We start from the raw sequence: 25,306 nt of genomic DNA, 5'->3' as shown, positions 1-25,306 counted from the left end.
ATGACTGTGTGCCTTTTTGATGTAAAAAAGAAGCCTGTGAAATCCAAACATACTTGTGAAATCATAAAAAGGTTTCGTTAAATAGCGATCACTAATGGCCTCCAGCAGGCAAAACTGTGAGCCAAACGATCAAGTGTTTGAAATGCAAATATAAGCTAATTAATGAAAATACCAATAGTTCTTCTACTGAAGCCTGCTACCATAGTAAAAAGTAGTCTAACAAGAACTTTAACAAAGAGACCTGAGTAAGAAACTCGGTTACTCTTTTTCTTTAAGAATCATCTTTGCTTCAACCATAGGCCACTCACTTATAATCAACAGCCCCAAAATCTAAAATTCAGTGTTTCAACACACAGAAATATATTTTAGGTTGAATGGTGGTTTTATTATTTCACCATCTTTTAATGAGATTTCTTAGTCATCACTTCTATAGTTTCAGACTGTACCCTCCAGGGTAAGGATACAGAGTGTGGCCATTATGAAAACAGACTTGGGCATCAGACAGATCAGGTTTGAGTCTCCACGCACTTCTCACCTACGGTGTGAGCTTGAGATTACTTAATCACTCTGTGCCTCAGATTCCTTATCTGAAAGATGGAGAAGAGTCTTACCTCATGCGACTGCTGAGAGGAAAATAAGGAAACGTATATATGAAAAGATCTTAGCACGGTATCTGGCAGGAAGTAAGCACTCTGTATTTGAGTTCTCATTAATATTAAGGCAGTGCGATGTGGAAGAAGCAAAAAAAAAAAAAGTGCATTCTGTTTTCTTCAAGTAACGACAACAATAAATATTTGGAAAATGAGTTATGAAATAGATTACAAAGAATATAAACATTTTTATTGAGGCCTTGAATTCTGGCTTTAAATCATTGCTCCCTGATTTGCATGAACTCTTCATTAATCCCTTACACTGCTGACTGCCAGAAAGCCTCAGCTTGACACAGACCTGCCGTCTACCAGGTGCACAGACAGACAAAGTGTTGCCACATGTGTAAGGTAGATTTCTATGATGAAGGAAAACTGAAGGCATGCTCAGTGGACATCCAGTCAGCAAAGATTTCTCGAGCACCACCTCAAGAAACATAAGTGTAACCATAAGCAGTACAGCAAAATCAAATCTCTGGATCCCAGGAAGCTGAGTGTGAGTTAAACACAAACACTGGAGAAACAGGAGAGAGACTGGTCTATCATGTATGTTCAAATATTTTAATTTGCCAAACCAACTTTTATCAGTCCATGTAACCAGTGGGGTTTGGGTGTAATTAGAAGAAATATGTCAAACTGGTCATTAATCTTAATTGTTTATAACGGGATTTTCACCCAGACTTGTCAGTTATAAACCTTGGTGCTTGGCTAACCACATCCTGAGAAGTCAACAGGAAGAACCATAAAGCATTGGGTAAATTTAATTAGATAATTTAAGTATAATCTTCCACTTTAATATTCCCAATAATGGTTTTTAATTAAGTTTGGGAATCTAACAAACTTACTGGGATCCTTTTACTCTCACAGTTCTTGCTTAGCTCTTTAACTGAATTCTGCCTCAGCACCAACATATGAAGATGAGAAATGACCCAGACTAAACTGTCTCTTGTATAAACAAAAAATGGAATAGAAGTAAATGGTTTCTATTAGAGTCCAAGCAGAACTGAGACATTCAATTTCCAAACATGGATATGTGGAGACATTCAGGAGAGTCACTAAAGATAATTCAGAGAATCATGTGATTATGTGCATGAAAAAGGGCCCAGAGCAGCAAGACAGAAACTTTTGGTTCACACATGATAGTAATAAATTTGTTTTTGTTTTCAGAATTACAGATATGAGCTAAAGTTAATGAAGTTAAGAAAATAAGTAACAGCAAAAAAATGAGTTAAGTCAAAATCTGGCTCTTTGAAAATATGAGTAAAAGAAGACTATGAGCAGATAAAAAGGAAAAGAAATAAAAAACACGTCAGGAATAGATAAGGGGATATAACTATAGATATCATTAAAAGATATATATGTATATTGTATACTTTGTAAACCCAGAGCAAAGGGCAGACAGTAAAATATTAAATTACTAAAATTGATCAAAGACTAAATAGAAAAAAAGAACCAATAACTATATATGCATGGATATAAAGAAATCAATAGCACTCCATTTTATGTAAAACGAAGAACTATAAAAACATAACTTTAAAAATAGATATATTTTATAATGATAACCGTAAGTTACCTAGAACTAATTTTTTTAAAGAGATAGAAGATCATTATGGAGGTAAACCTGACTAAAAATCATAAAAAGTGATCTAAATAAATAGAAATCATGTTAATAGATAGAAAGATTCAATAATGTACAACTTTTACCCTAAACTAGTCTGTAAATTATATGCAATTCCCATCAAAACTCTAGCATGTCTTTGATAGGATCTGGCAATTTGATTCTAAAATTCTCATGTAAGAGAAAAAGACCAAGAACAGTCAAGACTCTCATGAAGAACAAGGTGGGTGGGACTTGCCTTATCAAACATTAGAATTTATCATGAAGTTGTAGTATTAAAATAATGTGGTCTTGGTATAGAGATAAGCAGACAACTGAGTAGAGAACAGAAAGCTATATATGCAGGTTCACATGTTTATGTAGGAATTTAGCACATGACTAAGAAAGCTAATAAGGGAAAGTGCAGAGAAAATTGGTTATAGGCATGGAAAAGCAAAATCGGATCTTTACTAAACTTACAACCTACAAAAAATGAATTCCATGTGGCTTAAAGTCATAACTGTAAGATGCAAAACTTTAAAATGCATTAAAAGTCAATATCAGGAACAATGTCTATGACATTAGGGTAGAGAAAGATTATTTAAATCAGAGACATAACAGGAAAAAAACACACAAAAAGGGAGGAGGTATGGCAGGGAGACAAATTTATCTGACTACATTAAAATTTAAAACCTCGAGACTTCTGACTTTCAGCATAATGGAGTCAACAAAATCCTCTCCCCAAATACAATTATCAAGTCTGATAACATCAAGTATTTGTAAGCATGTGCAGAAATAGAAACTCATATACTGCTGGCAGGAATATAAAATGGTATAAACACCTTGGAGAACAATTTGGCAATAGTTAATGACATCAAGGATAAACACATTATGTCTTAGCAAACAATTCCATTCTGGGTGGTAGTCTGGAGAGCCGAAACAGCACGTGTGCCTGAAGGATGCTTCTCTGCCCCATAGTACAACAGTGTGTGCCAGAGCAAGAGGCAAAGATATCTAGGGAACAGAACAGAGAGCCAAAGAGGGCTCCGAGGATTCTATGGAAATTTAGTATACGAGAACAGTGGCAAGTAAACTCGGTGAAGAAAAAACAGACTGTTCAATAAAAGTTTGGGGCACAATTGTTTCTCTTGAAAATAATACAGTTGGAACCCCTGACTCATGCCATATATGCAACCTCTCATCCCTAACAGATTATTTGCTCAAATTCCCTCATCAACAGTTCTTGGGTGTCTCTAATTACCCATCAGTACCCTTTCAACAATCGGAAATTCCAACTATCACTTTAACCACTCCTGTAAAAATTCTTCCCTCCCTGTCCTGCTTGTCAGACTCTAACCTAATTTTCCTCTTTCTCCACAGCTGTAGCCAAGCAGCAAAATATTTATACCAGGAACACACTGATAGACTAGTGTCACTTTAAATCAGTCTCAACCCTCAAGTGGGTTCAACACTATCCTGGCAATTCTGTTTCTTGAATCTACTTTCCCACTCTTCTATCTCCTACCTCTTTCTTCAAACTTTTCTCAGTACTCCATTCCCTTGTATAGTGGTGAGAATAAAAACCTATCAGATGGGAGCGCCTTCATCCTCAGCAGCAAATATGCACACCTGCCTACAGCTGTGCCATTTTCCTTCCCTCCCCATCGATCTGTGACTCCCAACAACATTTACATGTTTTCTGAGATATATCTCTTTCATTTTCCCAAGGACCTGTTGTTCCTTCAGTTATACCCCATCTCTCCCTCATTGTTTTCCGCTTCATTGCATCATCTCCGCCAGCATATGAACATGCCCTCCGGTCATCTACCATTAAAAAGTAAAAATGAAATACCCCTCAAACCGTCAACTACTTGTCTCCTAGTTTTGCTGTTCTCCGTCACTGCACATCTTTGCCAAAGAGTTCCCACAGGTGGGCTCTTCACTTCCTCATTTCTCGTTCACTGGACTTTGGTCCCTTTACTGAATTAACTTTGCTTTAGCAAATGTAACCACCGATCAGCAAGTGTCAAATCTAACAGTTGCTTCTTTTTAATCTTCATATTATTGGACCACTCAGCAGTGTCTGATGTCGGCTGCCCCCTGTTGCTCTAGAGACACTTCTCTTGTCTTCCAGGATGCCATGCTCTTTTGGTTCTCTTCCTAGTTTTCCTGTTACTCCTCATCAGTCTTTTTCTAAAGGTTGAGTTCTCCAGTGCTCAGCCTTAATTCCCACACTGCTGAGTTCCACATCATGTCTCCTACTTGTGCCCTTAACCCTTTCACTCACATCTCATTGGCACCTCAAACTAAACAGGCCCTAATCCAAACTCTTGAATTTCTTCTTAAATTGGCTCTTCTCTCTTGCCTTCTCTTCAGTAAATGCGTCACCGCCCATTCAATTACAGTTTATTCTAAGCGAGTCTTGCTGTCTCTTCCTCAAAAATATGTTCGCTTTTCTGCATTTCCACTGCCACCATCTCTGTTATATTAGTCAGGGTTCTCCAGAGAAACAGAACAAATATATGTGTATGCACAGAGGGTGTTTCTGCCCCCTTCTTTTTCAGAAATTGGCACTTGTGATTATGGAGGCTGGCAAGTCCAAAAGCTGCAAGTCCAAAACAGGCCAGCAGGCTGGAGGCCAGGAAAGAAGTGAAGCTGCAATTTAAGTCTCAAGGCCAGCTACTTAACTCAATCTTTCTCAGGGGAGGTCAGACTTTTGTTCTACTCAAACATTCAACTGACTGGATGAGGCCCACCAGTGCTATGAAGGGCAATCTGCTTTACTCAGAGTCCACTGATTAAAATGTTAATCTCATTCAAAAACACGGTCAAAGAAACCTCCAGAATAATGTCTAACAGCATATCTGAGCCCTACAGCCAAGCCAAAACAACATGTAAAATTAGCCATCACACTCGCCTAAGCCACCTTGTTTCTGGTCAAATCTATTGCAGTAGCCTCCAAACTGGTCTCTCTGTCCCCATCCGTACCCTCCATACCAAAGCCAGAAAACTCTGCAGTCATAAATCAATTCTTAACCACCCCCAAAGCTTCCTACTGCACTTAGATTAAAACCAAGCTCCTTTCCAAGGCTTGAAGGGTCCGGTCCTTTCAGACCCTCATCCTCCATCCAATCCTATGTCTAACTCGGTTTGCCAACCCTGAAGTCTGCCTCAGGGTCTTGGAATATGCTACTGGTTATACTTTTCTGTCTTTCTCTTTGCAAGGCTAAATTCTATATATCCCTTTATAACTCTATATAACTTAAGCTTGTGTCCTTGGCCTATATTCTTCATCGCTGTTTGCTTCCTTGACAGCACTGAGCACACATGAAAATTATATATTTATTTGTTTGATTACTTATTTATTCCCCGACTCTGCCACTATAATCTCCATTAACACATGTACCATGTTTGTCTTACTCATCTCGGTGTAGGGCCCAGGGCTAGGCAAATAGGAGATGCTCAATTAATATTAAATAACAATAAAAAAATCTTAAGGAAGAAATATCTAAATATAAAAACGAAAATCATAAAAATATTTAAAAATAGGAGAAGATATAAATCTTGGAACGAGTATTTCTTAAGTAAAACAGAAAACATACAAATTATAAGTGAAAAGAAAAAATTCCAGATGTAATTATATCAATATTAAAAACCCTTAATCATGGGATGAAACACCATGAACAAAGTCAAAACACAAAGAAAACATACATACACGATATGTATAACAAAGAGGTCTTACAAATTAAAAAATAAATAAATAGCATAATTCAAAAACAGTCGAGGAATTTAAACATTAGATTTAAATAAATGCCAGGGAATTAACAGAAATTCCAATCATAACCCATCACACTGGGAAAAATTAACAAACATTTCAAAAAATAAAAATGAAAAAAATTTTCTAAAGGTTGAAAATAATGATTTAAAAATGGTTCAGTTAGTCTCTTTTCAAATGGATAGTAGTGTACAATCACAGTGCAGTGGGCCAGACAGCTTCAATAAGAAAAAGGAACGTAGGAAAGCAAAGCGTCGAAGATTTTGTTCTTACAGCCACATCTGCAATGAATCTAGTTTGTCTGAAGTAGAGGATTACATATTTTCCAAAGCAAAGAGTACAACCCGGAGACAGTGACATAATTACACTCTCTTCACCAGATAGCAAGTTATCAAGGACTAAAATTGGTCTGTGGCTCAAATTTTTCAGTAAACACAGACTCAGGAATACCTTCTTCAGAAATAAATGGCAAACACATTAGTTTCAGGATTCACAATTTGCATCCCACCCCCCCACCCCAAATACTTTGGAAAGAAACAGATATAGTTATTTTAAGAGAGGAAATTACTCCTAAGGAATCTCTTGCTTCTCTCTATATTTTAAATTCACTTGGCATTAATTCTATTTATAGAATATAACCTCTACAATGCTGGAAACTGTGCTTAAAAATTACAGTTAATATTTTAAGCATTTCTGTATTCTATTTTACTCATCTTTTAAGATGAGTAAATGCCTAACTCTACCAGAGTCCATCCCCACTTTCCTCAACCTGGTCATCATAAATTGACATTTTAGAGTCAAATAAAAGATATATCCTGCCAACTAGGAATCTATTCGTGGAAACGATGCTCTCTTGTCAGGAACACCAGCACATTCTGCCTGACAGTGATACAAAGCACAGCTTGTGTTGGTCCTCAGCCTATAATAATGGTGTCTAAAACTGCCAGCTGGACAGATTAGGCTATTTGCCATGTGATTCACATTTTCCCCAGCTTTACTGAGATATAACTGACATAAACTGTGTAAGTTTAAGGTGAACAACATGTTAGTGTGATACACTTGTGTACTGCAAAATGAATACTACCTTATCATTAGTTAACACCTCCATCACATCACGTAATTGCCAATTCTTTTTTGTAGTGAGAACATTTGAGATCTACTCTCTTAGCAACTTTCTATAATCACCATGCTGTACAACAGGATATAACTGGAAGTTTGTACTCTTCAACTATCATCTCCCCATTTCCCCTATCCCCCATCTCCTGGTAACCACAATTCTAGCTGGTCTCTATGGGTTTGTTTTTAGATTCTAAATATAAATACAGTATTTGTATTTCTTTACTTGACTTTTTCGCTTAGCATAATGCCCTCAAGGTCCATCCATATTGTTGCAAGAGGCAGGATTTCCTTTCTTCTCATGGCTGGATGACATTCCTCATTTTTATCCATTCATCTGCTGACAGACACTTAGGTTGTTTCCGTATCTTGGCTACTGTAAATAATGCTGCAATGAACATGAGTGTGCAGATGTCTCTCAGACATTTTCTGGTTGTATATCCTCAAGTGGCTTGCTGGATCATATGGTAGTTTTATTTGAAATTTTCTGAAAAAAACTCCATACTATTTTCCATAGTGGCTGCACCAATTTACAATTCCACCAATAGTACACAAGGGTTTTATTATCCACATCCTTGCCAACACTTATTATCTTTTGATAGCCATTCTAACAAATGCAAGGCGATACCTCATTGTAGTTTTGATTTGTATTTCCTTGACTAGTGAAGTTGACCACCTTTTCGTGTAACTGTTGGCCATCTGGACATCTTCTTGGAAAGAATGTTTACTAGTTCCTCTGTCTATTTTTTGATCAGATTGGGTTTTTGTTTTTGTTTTTGTTTTGTTTTTGCTGTTGTAAGATATGAGTTCCTTGTACATTTTGGAGATTAACCCCTGATGACAGTTTTCTTTGCTATGCAGAAGATTTTTAATTTGATGTCGTCCCACTTGTTTTTGCTTTTGTCGTCTTTCTTTTTGGTGTCAAATCCAATCCAAGAAATCATTGCTCAGATCCATGTCAAGGAGCTTACCACCTACACTTCCTTCTAAAAGTTTTATGGTTTTAGGTCTTACTTTTAAGTCTTTAATTCATTTTGAGTTGATATCTGCATATGATATAAAACAGGAAACCAGTTACATTCTTTTGCATGTGGCTGTCCAGTTTTCCCAGCACCATTTATTGAAGAGACTATTTTTTTCCCAAGTATTTTCAGCCCCTTTGTTGTAATTCAATTGGTCACATGTGCATAGGCTTATATCTGGGCTTTCTATTCTGTTCCATTGATTTATGTATCTGTTTTTATGCCAATACCATACTGTTTTAATTAGTGTAGCTTTGTAAGATAATTTGAAACCAAGCCATGTAATACCTCTAGTTTTGTTCTTCTTTCTCAAGATTCCTTTGGCTATTTGTGGAGTCTTTTGTGGTTCCATATGAATTTTAGGATTGTTCATTCTATTTCTATGAAAAATGTCATTGGAATTTTGATAAGGATTGCTCTAAATCTATAGATTGTTTTGGGTCTGTTTTGCATTTAAACCAAAAAGATCCCCATGGAACCACTCCAAAATATAAGAAATGGTTAAATGTAAGCTAAAACGGCAAAAGTGGAGAAGTTTCTTCTGATGACTAGCCTACAGAATATAGAAGGTGGTGGCCTTTAGAGGAAAAGTATACCCACATGTTTCATCGATGCCACTTTTCATTAAGTGAAATATCTCCACTGCCACTAAAGCCTTTCGCTAAACTGCTAAAAGGTCTTTCACACTGTAATTCTGTTTTATGGCCATTAAAATGCCTAAGTGGCTTCATAACTATCTTAGTGAACAGATGCTGGTGAAAACTGCTTCAGCTTCAAACTAGCTGTCAAGTGAGAATGGATCATGTCACCAGAGAGCCAAAGACAAAAAAGAGAAATGGCACCCTCAGGGGAGCGCTACCTGGAGGAAGGTGAGGCACGGCTCTCTCCCAGTGTCTCCGTGCTTGTCTCTCCACACCCACGTCCCTAACTGCAGAACGAGGCAATGGCGCAATGGTAAGAAGCAAACATAAAGACACAACACTGTAAGTAAACAGTGTGAAGACTGAGCCCCAAGAGATTTTTAGAAACATGCCTATTTTCTATTGGGGAGGGGAGCTTTACAAGGATTATTACAAAGAATGAACTATGTGCATTTTCTAGACTTATTTACCTCTGGCTTGCATGCATCCTTCCACCTGAATGGATGCCTAAAAACATTTTTATTGAAAGCTCTAGAAACATGTATCAAGGGAAAACATAGGAAAAATAAAAAATTAATGACCATGCAGTATTTAGCTCCAGATTTAATTCTCATCGGTGGGAAATAAACTCTCCTGCATTCATTAGAGCCACCATTCCACACAGTGAGTGCAGAGATATCGGAATTTCATAGAGCTAGCCCTTGAATTCTAATAACAGAACCAACATAAGTCTTTATTTTCACAGATGTAAAGGACAAGATCTTAAATATACTAATCCCTTACAATTCCCTACTGGCTGAATTTTGAATGTGTAAAAGGAGGCACTGGTGGAGTGAAAGAGGCTGGAAAGGCATGGCGAAGGGCACTCTGCAAAAGACGTCTCATGCCGGTCTCTGGACTTGGGGCCGGATCTCGTACAAGATGAAGAATGGGTCAGGCTTTCAACTGAGTGAAGTGATGTCACTGAGCGGATGTGGCAGTATGGAGGAGAGATAGCTTCATAGTACCTTAAAAGCATATTGAGTTACATCTAAAAGGCATGAAGAGACTACAGTCTGGAGGTAAGGGGAAGCTATAGGTGAGTTCATCCGTTTAGTCAGTCAAGACCACCAGGGATTGACAACGAACATGGGGAGAAGGGAAGCATGGAATTAATGAAAATGTAGATTCTATGGGATTCCTGGCTATTAAGGGAAAGAGAAAGTTAAGCATGATACCAAGGTTCTCACTAAAGACAAGGAGACAGGCGGTGACAGGACTACAGCCAAAGACAGGAAGTGCAGAAGAGAGGCGGATGGAGAGAAGCAGGTTTAGGAGCAGATGCTGAGGACAGGAACGAAGAGGCGCTTCTAGTAGGGAGAGAAGCATGGGGACCCAGGGAAACTGCTACTGTGTCCGTGGAGTGCTCAGTCGGTGCTCCGTGTTTCAGGTGACAAAAATACCTTACACTCAACTGTGTTTTTATAAGTGCATTGACCATGTAACAGTCCATGAAGTTTAGGGACAATGACTACGTAAAAAAAAAAAAAAAGAAAAAAAAAAGAACAAGGTGGTAAAAGACTTTTATCAAACCAAATAAGAATCCAAGAACAAAAACATCAACAAAATTAAGAGCCCTCGGCTCAAGCTAGCCAAACAACCCTGTAAGGCCCTGTAACTCTAGGCCTGTTTTTGTACTAGGAAAAGTAACCAGAGAGAACCAGAATCTTCCTAATGTAACTTACAGAAAAAAAGGTATCATAAACTGGGGGCAAATTAAATAATCCTTTATTTTGACAAAAAGGGAAACTGACCTACCTTTAACAATTTCATATCAACTTAACTATTTCTCTAAACTTAAAATTCCTGTTATCAAAGTGTGTTTTAAAGGTCAGAAACTCAATAAAATGTTCAAAGATACCTGTCATTAATGTATCTAAAATTAACTCATGGATTTTTTTAAACCTATAAGCTGAGTAGAATTTCACTGCATGTATCATGAAAAGGAAATATTTTGCTGATTTAAATTATTTCCAGTCTGTTTTGGTATGTATGGCTACAAATTTGTTTGCAACTCTTTTTCTCTTCCTTTTCCCTTCCTTTTTCATTCTCAGATTTTAGAGAAATTTTTCTCCTCCACAAAATCTGTTGTTCCTCCTTCTGCTCTGACCCAAGCTCTTACCCCTAACCCTATCCCCAGCCCAATGCTGCTTTTGTTTATTTAATGAAATTAGTAACCATTGCCACAATCGAGGCTTTGGTAAAAGAACTCTGTCCTTGTCAGATCAGATAATGGATTAAATTCAAGGGGGAGGGTGCTTCAATTAATGGGGTAGAGAGAAAATTAGCGTCCTTCCAGCCCATACCCCCTCTGGAAGCCTCTCACACAACCCTCTGTCCTGTGCTGCGGACAGAAGGCCTTAACTATGTCTCTAACCCTGGGAAGAGAGAGGCTCAGAGAACAGAGTCCAGAACTAAAACCAGCTCTTCTTAATCCAGGCCAAAGATAGATTAACCTCATATTGAAAGTCAATTTGTAAGGCATCCCCCTCTAACTCTACAAAGCCTGATTTCAAGCAATGGTTTTTGCTAAGCAGCACACAATCACTGAAGGAGAGCAACTCGGCAGAAGAATCTGATATTAATTTGCTTTGCTGCACTGCCTGCCAGAGTATGAGGCAATAGTTTTTAAAAATAAAGACTAATTTGCTGAAAAACTTTCTCAATTATTACTTCCACTCAGGCCTCCATTCTGTGACACAGTGAAAAAAATAAGAAGCAATGGAAGAAAGGAGAGAAGAAAAGATATGATACCTAATATTCTTATAAGTAGATAATAATAATCATAGTTAACATTTACAATGTGCCAGGGGCCATTCTAAACGCTAAGAACCTTACATATATCAACTCATTTATTCCAACCAATGAGCTGAGTAATATTACTTTCTATCACTTGAGAGATGAGAAAACTGAGGGACAGAGTGGTTGTCACTTGGCCGAAGAAGAGTTGGGATTTCAACCATGGGAATCTTACTCTAGAGTCTGCACTTTGAACCAGATTCCCTATTGAATAGAGCTTAGCATCTAGCTCGGTGGTTCCCAGCTTGGGTGACATCTGGCAATGTCTGGAGATATTTTTGGTTGTCACAACTGGAGGTAGAGGGTGCTACTGGCATAGAATGTGTGGAGACCAGGGCTGCTGCTAAACATCCCACAATGTACAGCACTGTCCCACAACCAAGAATGACCCAGCCAAGCAGTCTGCAGTGACCAGGCTGAGGAACTCTGACCTAAAACAATATTCTTAAACTTCTTAATACTATCTCCTTCACCTCTGTTCAATAAGACTCAGTTTAGAGAATAATGAAGGACAAAAAAAAAAAAAAATAGAACACTAGAAATACGTCAGTGTTATAAAAAACTAACTGGAAGAAAATTCAGGAAATCGATGCTAAAAATTTTACTCAATTTTTCAAAAACAAATAAAAAAAACTTCCCTTTAAATAAAAATAAAAGTGCTATATTCTAAAACAAAACAATAAAGTTAAAGAAAGAAGTGAAAACTTCTTGAAAACACTGATTTTGTATCACAACTAAAGTAGAAAAGTTCTCAAAATTACAGTTTGGGCTGCCAAATTTTGAAGACTATAGAGTGGGGTTGTGACTCCACTCTAAGAATTCACGTTGCCTCTGTCTAATCTCTCAGAAGGGGAGCAAGGACGGAGAGCTGCTGTCTGGGTGCCAGCGACCCTTCAGGTAAGGGCCCTTCTACCAGCTGGTTGCAGACGATCTGACCTTAGCATTTAACAACTTCCCCCGCCCCTCGTTTACTGCGCACTCACCAAGTTAGCACTTCCACAGCAGAGAGAGCCTTTGCTGCTGGAAGCCCACTGCCCAGCCACAGCTTCCCACCCAATCCCCTTACCTCCCAGCCCCCACACCCCGTGACCTATTGCTACCAACCAGCCACACTTCATTTTCCCACTTGAGGATTCCATTTTTACAAGTAAGAACAACACATTTCAATTAATTCAACTATCTGGAATGTTAAAAATATGTATTTTCTCAGAAAAGCTTTCATCTCTCTCTGGGCAAAAGTTATTAATCTACTTCGTACTTTCATGAAATCATGTAGATTCACTGTGAAGCAACGGATTCTAAAAATCATGAACGGCTGTTGTTCATTCCATCAGTCAATGAATATTTATGTGCCTGTAAAGGCAGGGCCTGCTTTCCAGGAGTTTGCAGTCTGCTGGGAACTAAGACTCGCAGGGACAAGCTGAATGCAAATCAGAGGGCGTGACACAGAGATTTCACAGGGAAGGGGCATCGGAGAACAGTCACTCACCTTTCAGAGTAAAGTTATAAGAATGCTATTATAGTTTTGTGTGTGTGGGTGTGTGCACGCACAATTAAGAAATATTAAGGATGTTCTTACATTTTGAAATACTGAAATCCAACTACACAGCCAATGAGATGAGCATCTACGGCACTTAAAAAGGGGAATCATTCTAAAGTATTCTCAATTCACTGATAATGTTTGGGTTGGTGGTTTAGTGCATGCCAAGCAAAAACTGCTATACGGACTGGCGTCGAAAGACCATATAATTCCATCATATCCTTACAACTCCCTCTTGAAGTAACTAGAAGAACAATTACCAATTTAAGAGCCTGTCCTGGCCAGGAAGTATGTGTGCTGTCCATTCTGTCTAACCCTGATAGCTGAAAGGGGCTGTTACACACAGAGGGGCTCTGAGCTGACCCTGGTCACATAATTAGCAAAAAGAAGAGCCAAGACTCTCACATCAGCATCTATGTTCTTCCTGCCTCCTACATCAGGCCACCTCCCTATTTCACAAAAAGTGAAAACAGAGAAAAATGTGGCATGTAGGCCCCTAGTTGTAACAGGAGTATATTTTTCAGAAGAAAACAATATACCATAAAATTCAAAGTTCAGTATAAAATTATCAAATTCTTCCCCCAAATAGTCAATTCTATAAAATCATTACTGTAGACACTAATCAGTTTTCTAAATGAAGACACATTTTTTAACTTGGGCAACAAGTAGCTAGATTTTAAACTGCTGTAAAAGTTCTGTTTACCAGAATTCTCTTTCTTTTGCATTTTAAGAGAGCCAAATTTAACATTAGTTCTACCTAGCTTATAAAAGTAAAGTATCAATAGTGTTCAGAAGTTTAAAAGCATGATGTTCTCAGACTTATTATACTAGATTATGAAGTAAAATTAAAAAAACTGATTTCTTTTAATGCTAGGGAGGAAAAAAAATCACTGATACTCATGTTAATAATGTGAACCAGGCACTTTAGAAAGATTTTTTTAAAAGTTTTTTTTAACTGTTTATGTGAAAGGAAGTTTTAACTTTAAGCAGAAAAATACAGTACTCCTCCTCTGTTCAAAAAACAAAGATAAAGGATAGATAAAGGATAAAGGATAAAGACCCAGGATATACAACCAAGAATAATTTATCCAGAAAAGCTATCATTTAGAGTTGGCGGACAGATAAAGAGCTTCCCAGACAAAAATAAACTAAAGGAATTTATCATCAACAAGCCAGAATTACAGCAAATGTTGGAGGGACTTCTTTAAGAAGAAAAAAACATGTATCAAAACAGGAATAAAGAATGGTAACAATTATATTCCTATCAATAAGTACCTTAAAGTGGAAAAGAATTAAGTGCTCCCACCAAAAGATAGAATGGCTGAAAGGATAAGAAAACAAGACCCCTACATACGAAAAGGAAGGAAATGGAAAAAGATATTGCTTTGATGGACCTAGGAGGTATTTAAGTCAGACAGAGAAAGATAAACATTATATGACTTCACTTACATGTGGACTTTAAGGAATAAAAAGAACAAACCAATCAAAAACAGACTCACAAATACAGTGGACGATTTGGTGACAAACAAAAGGGAGAGGGTTTGGGGAGTTGGGAGAATAGAGTGAAGCATTAACAAAGTACAAAGCAGTAGCTGATAGATGGTCACAGGGATGGGGAGCATGGCACAGGGAATGAAATTAGCATTAATACATTGGCGAGGTGGAGGGTCAGGGGAAGGAGGGAGCAATTGGGGGGATCATTTTACTAACTATATAGATGTCTAACCAATATATGGTATACTTGAAACTAATTAAAATTTAACAAATAAAAATAAAATAAATAAATAAATAAAAAACAAGGAATGGAACTAATGCTGGTAGTCTAAAGAGTGTATGAAGAACCAAAATCGATTTAGGCCAGATGTACTTTCACATAAGAATGTCTTATAAGAATGTTCTAATTCATAAGTATATTATCTAGTGATGAAATACACTAATTTAAAGTTAATTCAATAATTCAGAAACTATTCATTATTCAACCTTCAATGCTGTGATGTAAAGAAAATGATAAATTTAAATTGTCAAGTTTACAGAGAAAACCTATATTTAAATCATTTAAATCTTGAATGTATTTTAAATAAAAGTTTTTTATATAATAAACTGCCAACAATTAAGTATGGATGCTAGGTTTCATCATATCCTGAGCCTGCACATAATTTCTTAGAACAGAAAATTAGTACTTTCCAAAGACACCAATCACTTAATATTAGGTAACATTAATTAATTGCTACCATGTACTAGGTATATGATCTGTTCCAAGTGTTTCCCTCCATAAGTCACTACCTAGAGGCAGAGACTACTATTTGCAAACATTTGATGCCTCTCTGTGCAAAAGGTTTATGCATCCCTGACCTTTGAACTCAGCCAAGAGACTTGCTTTTAGTCAGTAAAAAACAAGCTGGTCACTTCCAGACCGGAAGTTTAAGAGCTATATTCCCTCCCGAGCCTTCTCCACGACCTTTGAAACATAGTCAAGATGTTCCTTCCATCAACCTGGGTCCCTGAATTTCCACAGTGAACACAGCCCCCATGCTAATGCACAATGGACATGAAGTGTAATAATAAACATGCTGGGCTGTAAACCCACTAGGATCTGGGAGTTGTTTGTTACTGCAAGATAACCTAGCCTATACTGACTGACACAAATCTGTTTTATAAAAGAAGAAAGTGAGCCACAGAAAAGTATTTTGCCCAAGAGTCTACACCTAGTAATGAAGGGAAATTAAGAATTCAGGAGGTCTAAACTCCAAAGCCCATACTTTCATTCAATTCATGTTTTCATAATACACAAAACTTAACTATTTCTTCTTAAAACTCTCAACAACCGAAATGTGATTTCTGAAATCAGAAGACAAAAAGACTGCACATAAGTTCTGTTATTTTTAATAGAGAAAATCTGAAAACAATAGGAAAGGGTAATTTTAATTTTAATTTACCAATATGCTTGAAATATAAACTGATCTGTGCATGTACCTGTGGGTTTGCAGAATACCAAGCCACTGGTTATTGAGCCATTCGAACCACCAGCTTTCCCAGCACATGCCCAAGGCAAGTCACACTATTTGGTTACATTTGAGAAACTGCCGGGGAATGGGAATATAGACAGGAAAGACAGCCTCTGCCTTCACGGAGCTTGCTGCCCAGCATGACAAGACAGTAAGTCAACAACTCTAACATAGCTTCGGAGCACTTGTGGGGATATACACGTGTTTTTTAGAACTTTAGTTCACTAAAGGACTTCTCACTGAGGCTGGGGAAGAGAATGTCAGGGGAGTTTCTAGGAAGAAAGGACAACTGGGCCATGTTTTAAAGGAGAGCGGGAGTGTAAGTTAGTAAAAGGCTTGGAGTACTTTCTAAGAAACGAGAACATCAAAGGTGTGGAGGAGAGGGAAAACATGGCCGCAGGGGAAATTTCACTTGAATAGTCAGGCTGGAACTGCAGAGAAAAGAAGGGCAGTCCTGCAGGGCTACCTGGCAGCAGAACAAGGATAAACAGCAAAGCAAGAATGAGTTATCCGGCTCCAATAAGCTTCCAGCAAGTCTGACTTTGTAAGACAAAACCAAAGGTTCCTGGAGCCACTCATTTATGCCTCACCCTTGACAAGGGTGTGATCAATGAAGAGCTTATAAATTCGCATCCCTGTGAATCAGTTGGCAGCAGGACTTCAAAGAGGCTAAAGTACTTTCTCACAGGTCAGTCGTGAACTTTAATGTAAAAAGTGAGGGTATTAACAAAACAGGCCAATTCAATTCAAGTCAGTCAGTGATACCTCTGTCACCCTCCCCTGCAGGCTGTGACTCCTTTTCAGCACAGAATTTATTTTGATGTATCTTTCACCACTTGCTGTCAAAACTGCCACTGCAAACAAACCAGCTACTTAAATTCAAGCCTCCATCATTGTTCCTTTTGTAACAAAAACAAACAAACAAAAAAAAGCCTCTTTCTGTAGAGCACCTGATTTCAGATTGGACAGCTTATCCTAACAGGGCTACCAATCTTTAAGTCTACAAGAGCAACTTCCATTTGTACTAACAATTGTTGTAGTCATTTATTTTATTGTTATAGCAGTCCTACTTTGGAAACAGATTTTCCAAGTCACAGTCCTAAGAGGTGGGAGGCTCAGCAGCAAAACCCAGCTTGGTCACCATCTTTAATAGCACTTTCTACCTGCTACTCACAACAGCACACCAATACCTGCCATAGTGACCTGAGACTCCTTACTGGGCCTCTGTGAACTTCAAGTCCCTCATTTGTAAAATGAGGAGTCAGTCTGAATAAAGTTGCTTCCAATCTTCATGTTCCATATTTTTACAAAGGAAAGTTACAGCAAAAGATTCTCTCCCTTCGCAAAAAGACAAGATGGGTGTTAGTGCCTGAATCAGGGTCATAATTCAAATAAGTCTGAGTAAAGGCATAATTAAAAGTATAAATACAAGTATTCTCCCACACTGACATGTTAAAATCAACTCTAATAAAATCGTGCTTTAAGTACAATATGAATATGATTATTCCAACTAATACATGCATCGAGTCAATAGTATAATTATTATATATCAGTCATGCAGAAAATTACACTGATAATTAAGCTACTGAGTGCTAGAGTCAAGTTTTCTTGCTCCAACACTCTGGATCCGAAAGAATTTTAAGAAGAAAATAAACGCAAATCTCCTTCCCTGTCCTTAATTCTTTCACAGCCTCCTCATCCTTTTCCCCGCAACACAAGGTTAAGAGCTGCTCAGTAATACAAGGTATTTTGTATTTACTTTCCCATAAAATAGTACAGGTAAGTTTTCCCTTGCTGCTGTAACAAATTATCACAAAACTTGGTAGCTACAAACCATACAATATATCACAGATCTGTTGGTCCATAAGCTTAGCTAGTTTGTCTGTCCTAGTCTCACGGGGCCAAAATCAAGGGCTGTGTTCCTCTATAGAGAGGTTGTACAGAAGAATCCTTTTCCAGGGACATTTAAGTTGCTGGGCAAATTGAGTTCCATGTAATATCGGACTGAGGTCCCAGCTTCCTTGCTGACTGCCTGTCAGAACTGTTCTCAGTTTCTAGAGGTTGCCCACAGTCCTCGGGTCATTGCCCCCTTCCCCCATCTTCAGAGCCATGGACAGCAGGTTGAGTCCTGCTCATGCTTCAAAGGCTCCTCCTGCACCTAGTTCCCTCACATCTGTGTCTTCTACCTCCCCCTTCCACTTTTAAGGACTCCTGTGATTACATTGGGCTCACCTTGATAACCCAAGACAACCTATCTATTTTAAGTGTTATGCCCTAATTTCGATCTGCAAAGTCCCTTCATTTCTCCGAGGTGACATAAACAGAGGCCCCAGAGATTAAGGGGTGGGCATCTTTGGGGACCATCATTTTGCCAATATCATCATAAATACCGAAAATACATAAATGTCTCTTTTACTAGAAAACAATCATTCTGCCCACACCCCAAAGCAGAGATTTATGCTAAATATCAGTGAACAGAAATGAAGAACGCAATGACCTTGTGATTATTCTGTATACTTAAAAAAAACTTATTAGTTCTTACCGCTTGCAACAATGAAACTATATATGCTAGAAGAGGAAACAGAGAAAACAAAAACGTTAGTGTCAAACTACAGTAAATGTAGAAACTAGAAAAAATGTGATATTCTGAACCAACTCTTCAACTTTCTGGAATTATTCACAGTAGGCACTGTGAATCATACTTCAAGTTTTAATTTTAAAAATATGCCAAACTTTCTTACAACCTACCTTAAAAACTTTCACACAAATCTGAATGGAAAATGGTATTATGCTGCCTAAGATCTTGAATCAGTGTTAAATCAAGCTACCTAACTTTAGCACAGCAGTAAAAATCTCAATATTTTATTTAGGGGATTTGAAAGAAAATGCACTTAAACAAGAGAGTTTATTCTTGTTTACTTTGTGAACAACAGAAGTTAAAAACTTATCCAAAAAGTAAATAAAAGAATAGCTCCAAATTACTAAATTCACACTACTTGCAACGGCAAAAACTATCAAAAAAACTTTATAAGAACATGAAGGTATTGATTAGACAAAATTTACAGTAGTTAATAATGAATTCTTGATGTTAAAATTCATGCTATGTAAAACATAAAAGAAATAATCACCTCATCGCAGATATATTTATAAAAATTATTCATGTCAGAAGTGACACTTTTTAACAGAATAAGAATTAAGTATATCAAGCTAAAATTTTTAAACATTGCCATTTATTATCTAAATAATATGAACTACACATAGTATAAAACTGTACCCAAGTGACACAAGTTAGGACACCCATCATTCATCAAATCATGCTAATTTCCAAGTCATCTATTAACTGTTAGAAATTATTGATGTAATCCTTTTTGATAAGTCACAAGCTAAGCAACGTCTGAGCTATTATTTAATATAACAAACCAACTCTTCCAATAGTTTCCCCCATTTTACTGAAACACAATGAGTGAACTGAATGTTGATCGAGATTTTCCCATAACATAATATTATTCATGACAAATCTACTACCTTTTGCTGAACTAATACACATTAAACTCAATGATGTTCTAACCCTAATAACATTGAGATTTTTAAACTCATTATTTTTATTACCACCTAAGTCATGGAAATCACTTATTGGACTGTCATATTTAATTATCTAGCTTAATTTTACAACATTTTGTTCAACCTCAATCAATGGCGCTTTGAAAACATCAACTAATTTCCAAGAATCAATACATTAAAAGGATGTTATTAAAAGTTAATTATAATCTTCAGATTTGTCATCAACTAGTGTATTTTCATGTAACTTGTTGAGTGATTTCAAAGTTTTTCTCTTGGAATATTTTCCTTTGTTCCATTTTTGTTTGTTTCTCTAATAGTCTCTGCTTCTCTCTCAGTTTCCTGCATTTGGTTTTACATGTTCTACTACCTAACATTTGTCAAATAAATCTACCCATTTTAATAATTTAAGAAATAAGAATGGTTAGAATAACATGCAATAAAGCCAAATATCTAAAAACTTTAATTATTTAAGATATTTCAGTTTCTATTAAAGTGACTATTCAAATTTTTATATGATTTCCAAACTGAGTTTGCATCAATAATGCAAAGACTGCCCATCCAAAGATATAGACTTCATTATTTCAGTTCCAAGTTCTTAGATATGTTATTTAACATGATAATATTTATTCAATATAAGATAATATAGAAATATAAAAAATGTTAAGTAGTTTATTTTGTTCTTATCTTTCTATGGTGTCACGCACAATAAGACAACATCCAAAGGAAATATCCAAAAACTTTTTCTAGATTTTCAGCAGAGACAACTTTTTTCTCCCTAATGCTATACTTACACCATCTGTACAAAATTAATAGAGTTTTCAGGTAAACATTTCTCATTGAAACAAATTTTCTTGAGCACAATGTTTAATATACTTCAGATGTTTTCCTTCAAACTCTATGAAATCAACACAAACCATCATCTATCTTCAAAGTCTTGAATACTGCATATTAATTATCAAACCACTTCTGTTTGAAATGATTGGAGCTTTGTCAATCATGATTGAAATTTCATAGCCCTGATTTATGTTTTCTAAACATTATTTTCTTAACAGATATATTTTAAAATAATCGGGACCATGAATCTAAACTGCCATGATACGTTCACATAAAAACTATTTTTAAAGCCTTAAAAAATACTTTAAATCAGAAAACTTTTAAATTTAAACAAAAATAAATTTAAAATTATTTTAATTTTAAAAATTAAATTAAAAATTATTTTACATTTAAATAATCTCCTTACTAGTAATTAGTTTGTTCCGATTTTCTATTTCTTCATGATTCAGTCTTGGTAGCTTGTGTGTTTCTAGGAATTTACCCATTTCTTTTAGATTGACTATTTTGTTCTTTACAGTAGTCTCTTAGGAGCTTTTGTATTTCTGTGGTCTCGATTTAACATCTCCTCTTTCATTTCTAATTTTATTTATTTGAGTCCTCCTTTTTTTCTTGGTGAGTCTAGCTAAAAGCTTATCTATTTTGTTTATCTTTTCAAAAAGTCAGCTCTTAGTTTCATTGATTTTTCCTATTTATTTTTTGTCTCTATTTTCGCTCTTATCTCTGTTATTGCCTTCCAACTCTGGGCTTCATTTTCTTCTTTATCTCATTCTTTAAGGTATAACATTAGGTTGTTCATATTTATATATTTTATTGAAATAAGTTTCATTTCACTCTAGAAATACAAAATGTTTTAGGTCTGTATTCCTGTATAGTACACCAAAGGATATTCTGAGCTGCAGTTTATTATATTTATTTTTTTTCTTCTCAGACTTAGAATATTAATGTTTATGATAAATAAAAGGATAAAACGTATCAAAATGGTAGATATGCTATCCATTGCCACCAAAATCCAGTCTGGATAGACAGACAGACAGAGGGTAAGTGCTTCAAAAATAAACCCCACTACTGCCTACAAAATTAGTTTGAACTAATGAGTTTATGTTGAAATTTGTTATTATAATTTTACCACTTCTCACAGTTAATATTATATTATTCATCAACTGATAAAAAAGAGTTTCAGTATCTTATCATTCCAATCCTGGTTATGGCAATCACATTAAATGGCCCTAATTTTTCTCTGTCATTCTAAGACCACTATTTTCCATTCTGAAAAACGGCAACTGAAACCAACTGATAGTTACTTTTTTAAAGTAAAAATAACCAAAAAAGGAGATTTCTATAAAGCATAATATAAGAAGGGAAAAACATGATGAAGAGCTTTCCACAGTAATGCTGCTAAATTTAAACCTAGCAAAATATTCACCTTTCAGGCACCATCACCACCACCACCACCATCATACTATTTACTAATTAAGAGCAAAACAAGTTATCCTGATCATTAAAAAGTAAACAATCGAACATAAATCAACTTAAACTCTGTCATGTCACTCCCTCTGCTGAATATCTTTCAGTGTTTCTCCTGAGAAAAAAATCCAAATTCTCCAACCAGACCCAGAGAGCTCTAGATCTGTCTGTTGTCCTCACCCCTCCTTACCCCCAGCTTATAGTTCCCAAGCCACTCCTGAGATTCTTCTCTGTCTATCCAAGCTAAACTCGGTGCCTCCTTTTCTCACAGCACCTTATTCTTGTCTGTCACTGCATTTCACAATGGGCAGTTAAATATGTATTCACACGATTGCTCGTTGTTTGCCTATTCACCAGACAATTAGCTCCATGCAGGCACGTTTTGTTGACTGTAGTATATCCAATACCTAACATGATGCCTGGCCATGGAAAGTGCTAGATAAATATTTGTTGAGTAAATAACGGATGACTAAGTTGCTAAATACCCTCAGTCTGTATAACGAAACTGCCAAAAGTAAAGTAAGACTCAAGGGTTTTTTTTAAAACATATTATATAATAGGAGAAATATCTTTGAGTATTACTATTCCAAGAGCGAATATACACACAACTAAAGATTACAGAAATGAAGACTGCACAACAGTAGTACACACCTGCCATCCTTATCTGACTTAGCTTGGACATCGGCATGCATGGAAGACTAAGAGGTCCCATTTCCCAGCTGCCACTACCACCAGCAAAGGGGTTCTTACTCCCTGTTCTGCCCCTAGACTATGGGGCAGAGAAAATGATTATGGAAAAGGGAAGAAACGACATAGTCAAAAGGCCAAGTGCTCAAATTCTAACTGTGGTAAGCACACCCACCCCTCGAGGTCTCACCTTTACAACTCCAACCAAAGATGACCCTTTCATTACCAATACTAAAGAATCAGAACTTTCAGAGCAGAGAAACCAGCACTGACTGGAGTCAAACAGCTTTTTCCAAGTACTACCACATACCCTGCCACTCTGATGGGAAGTGAGATGAGCAGGAAGGAAGATGAGAAAACCAATCCAGCAGGGCCTGGGAAGGACCCAGAGCCAGGGACTCACAAACAGCAAGCAGGTGATGAAAGGTGCCGAAGAAAGGGAATCTGGGGTGAAGTCAACAACATCAATGGAAAAGCTAAGTGTGCTAACAACTGTAGCAAGTAAGGACAGGCCAAAGGAGATTCTGGCAACTTTCAAGTGACAATGGACCATAAGGTCCACTATTTCAGTGGGAAAAGTGAAATGGAAGTGACAGTCCCTGAAACTAAAAGAGTTAAACCAGTATGAAATATGGATGCTAATGTATGGTTTAACAGGGATTGGGGAGAAACAGAGACTGGGCTAGGTACTGAGAAACTAAAATATGCAGAAGAGTGAACTGCAGGTTAGTGAGGACAGGAGAAGCGAGGGAGGAGGCAGCTTGAGTTAATAATGTAAGTGAAACAGAAGAGACTGAAATGGAAACAGAATGAAATCATTTCTAGTTTCATGAATGGCAGGAGATGGAAAAAAAAAATAGAGTAGATTGGTAAAAGCCGGGATTTAGTTCAAGTGAGGCAGTTGGAAGAGCATTTGAAGGAAAAGTTATATATTTAAGAGATTTTTGTCTAGGGGGCCAACAGAGCAGGTAACAGCAGGAGTGGCAGGGCAAAGCTGATCAGGATGGGAGTCTGATAGGGAACAGGAGTGAGGGCTTTTGTGACTAAGGAGCTAGGCTCAGGTAGGATGGAATACCAAGCACGAGGCCCTGAACCTACAGGTATCAAGATAAGATACCTGAGGGAAATACAATATGGGGTAATTGATCGGCTCACAATAAATATGTCTGGTCTACTCATCTCTCTTGGTCATGGTTGACTGACCCAGACTAGGCCTATCAGATTCTCTTTCCTGAAAATTTAAAACCGTTAAAAGAGACAGAAGGCAGCTGGAGCCAAGTCACTTTATAACACCCCTAAAAGAATATACATGCCAACTTCTGCTGATACTCTGGTTCTCTTCTATCACAAAACTTAGTTGCTCAACTTTTCTCCCAATTCTGGGGGCTGCTCATACCCTATCCCTTAATAATTTCTCCATTTTTGCTTTTTTATAAAAACCTGAATCATATGTTGTTTAAAACCAAATTATCTGATTCAATATGGCTCCTATAAGCCAACTCATTCATTTTGTAAATGAGGAAACAGAGGCCCTGAGAATATATTTTCCCCAGGTTACAAGTTGAGACCAAAACCCAATTTGCTCTACTAGTACAGTACTGCAGGTGATATTTTTAAACGCAGATTTAGAAAAGACAACTACCAATAGATTTATAATCTAAAAAAACTGCAGGAAAATGTAGTATAAAGGTAAAATATAACAGGCTAAAACCAATGGAGATGGGTAATAAATAAGAAAGAGCTGATCTTCCAACAGTAACTCATTTACATATTCTATCATAACATGAAGCCAGAGTAATCCAAGATTTCTAAAAAACAATTTTTCGAATATCTGAAGCTACTGTATTAATATAAAAGCTGATTTAAAAAAAGAAAAATGTAAATGTAATAAAAAAGGAGGGAAGAAGAGCGAGCCAGAGGAAAGAAAGGAAAATAAATGTCAACACATAATCAAAATTATAAGGCTCCTGTCTATAACACTGGAATATTTTTGGCACGTATCCCATGCTTAAAAATGTCTGTCATGGTATCCTTCTTCGCCAAATATTTTCAGACTATAAAATGTTTCTATTCACTTCCTCCATTTCTCAGAATCTTTGTAAGGCCGATTTTCTTTGTTTTCCCTACAAAGTGTCTTTCCCTTCCTAAAACTTTTACTGTTTCACTTTCTCTAGCCAAAAACTTTGCTAGTAAATATTAATCTTTCCTTTCCTGTTGCCTTGATGTTTGATATTTTCTTGTTTAACCATCCTCATTAATTCAAGACAATTCTAATTGGTACATTCTAGCAAGCTTTCTCTATGCACTGCTTCAGAAACAACAGGAGCTTTTTAAATAAAGACATTAACAAAGTTGATCTGTTTCTAAGACTGAGTATAAATACCACATGTGCTTCCATGAAGCCATTTGTTTCTCTTTGAACATGGGTTTTCAGTAAAAATGAGAATCAAGTCTCTTATTTATTCCAGATGGTCCCAATCCATCATAATAAACATATACGGCTAGTGCTGTATGAAATACTTCAAGTAAATACAATATTTTATAGAAAAGGAAACTTTATTACACATTAAAGAATTTGT

The 25,306-nt window shown here is 36.7% G+C and overlaps 1 protein-coding gene across 1 annotated transcript in view; it reads right to left on the bottom strand.

The window, feature by feature from the left end:
- PELI2 (pellino E3 ubiquitin protein ligase family member 2) overlaps positions 1-25,306 on the bottom strand; it is a 156,466-nt gene that overhangs the window by 81,708 nt on the left and 49,452 nt on the right. The window lies entirely within an intron of this gene.

The sequence above is a fragment of the Rousettus aegyptiacus genome, unplaced genomic scaffold, assembly GCF_014176215.1.
Source record: "Rousettus aegyptiacus isolate mRouAeg1 unplaced genomic scaffold, mRouAeg1.p scaffold_m13_p_3, whole genome shotgun sequence".
NCBI lineage: Eukaryota > Metazoa > Chordata > Mammalia > Chiroptera > Pteropodidae > Rousettus > Rousettus aegyptiacus.
Note: the sequence above shows the minus strand (reverse complement) of the source record. Positions and strands in the feature narration are given on the sequence as shown.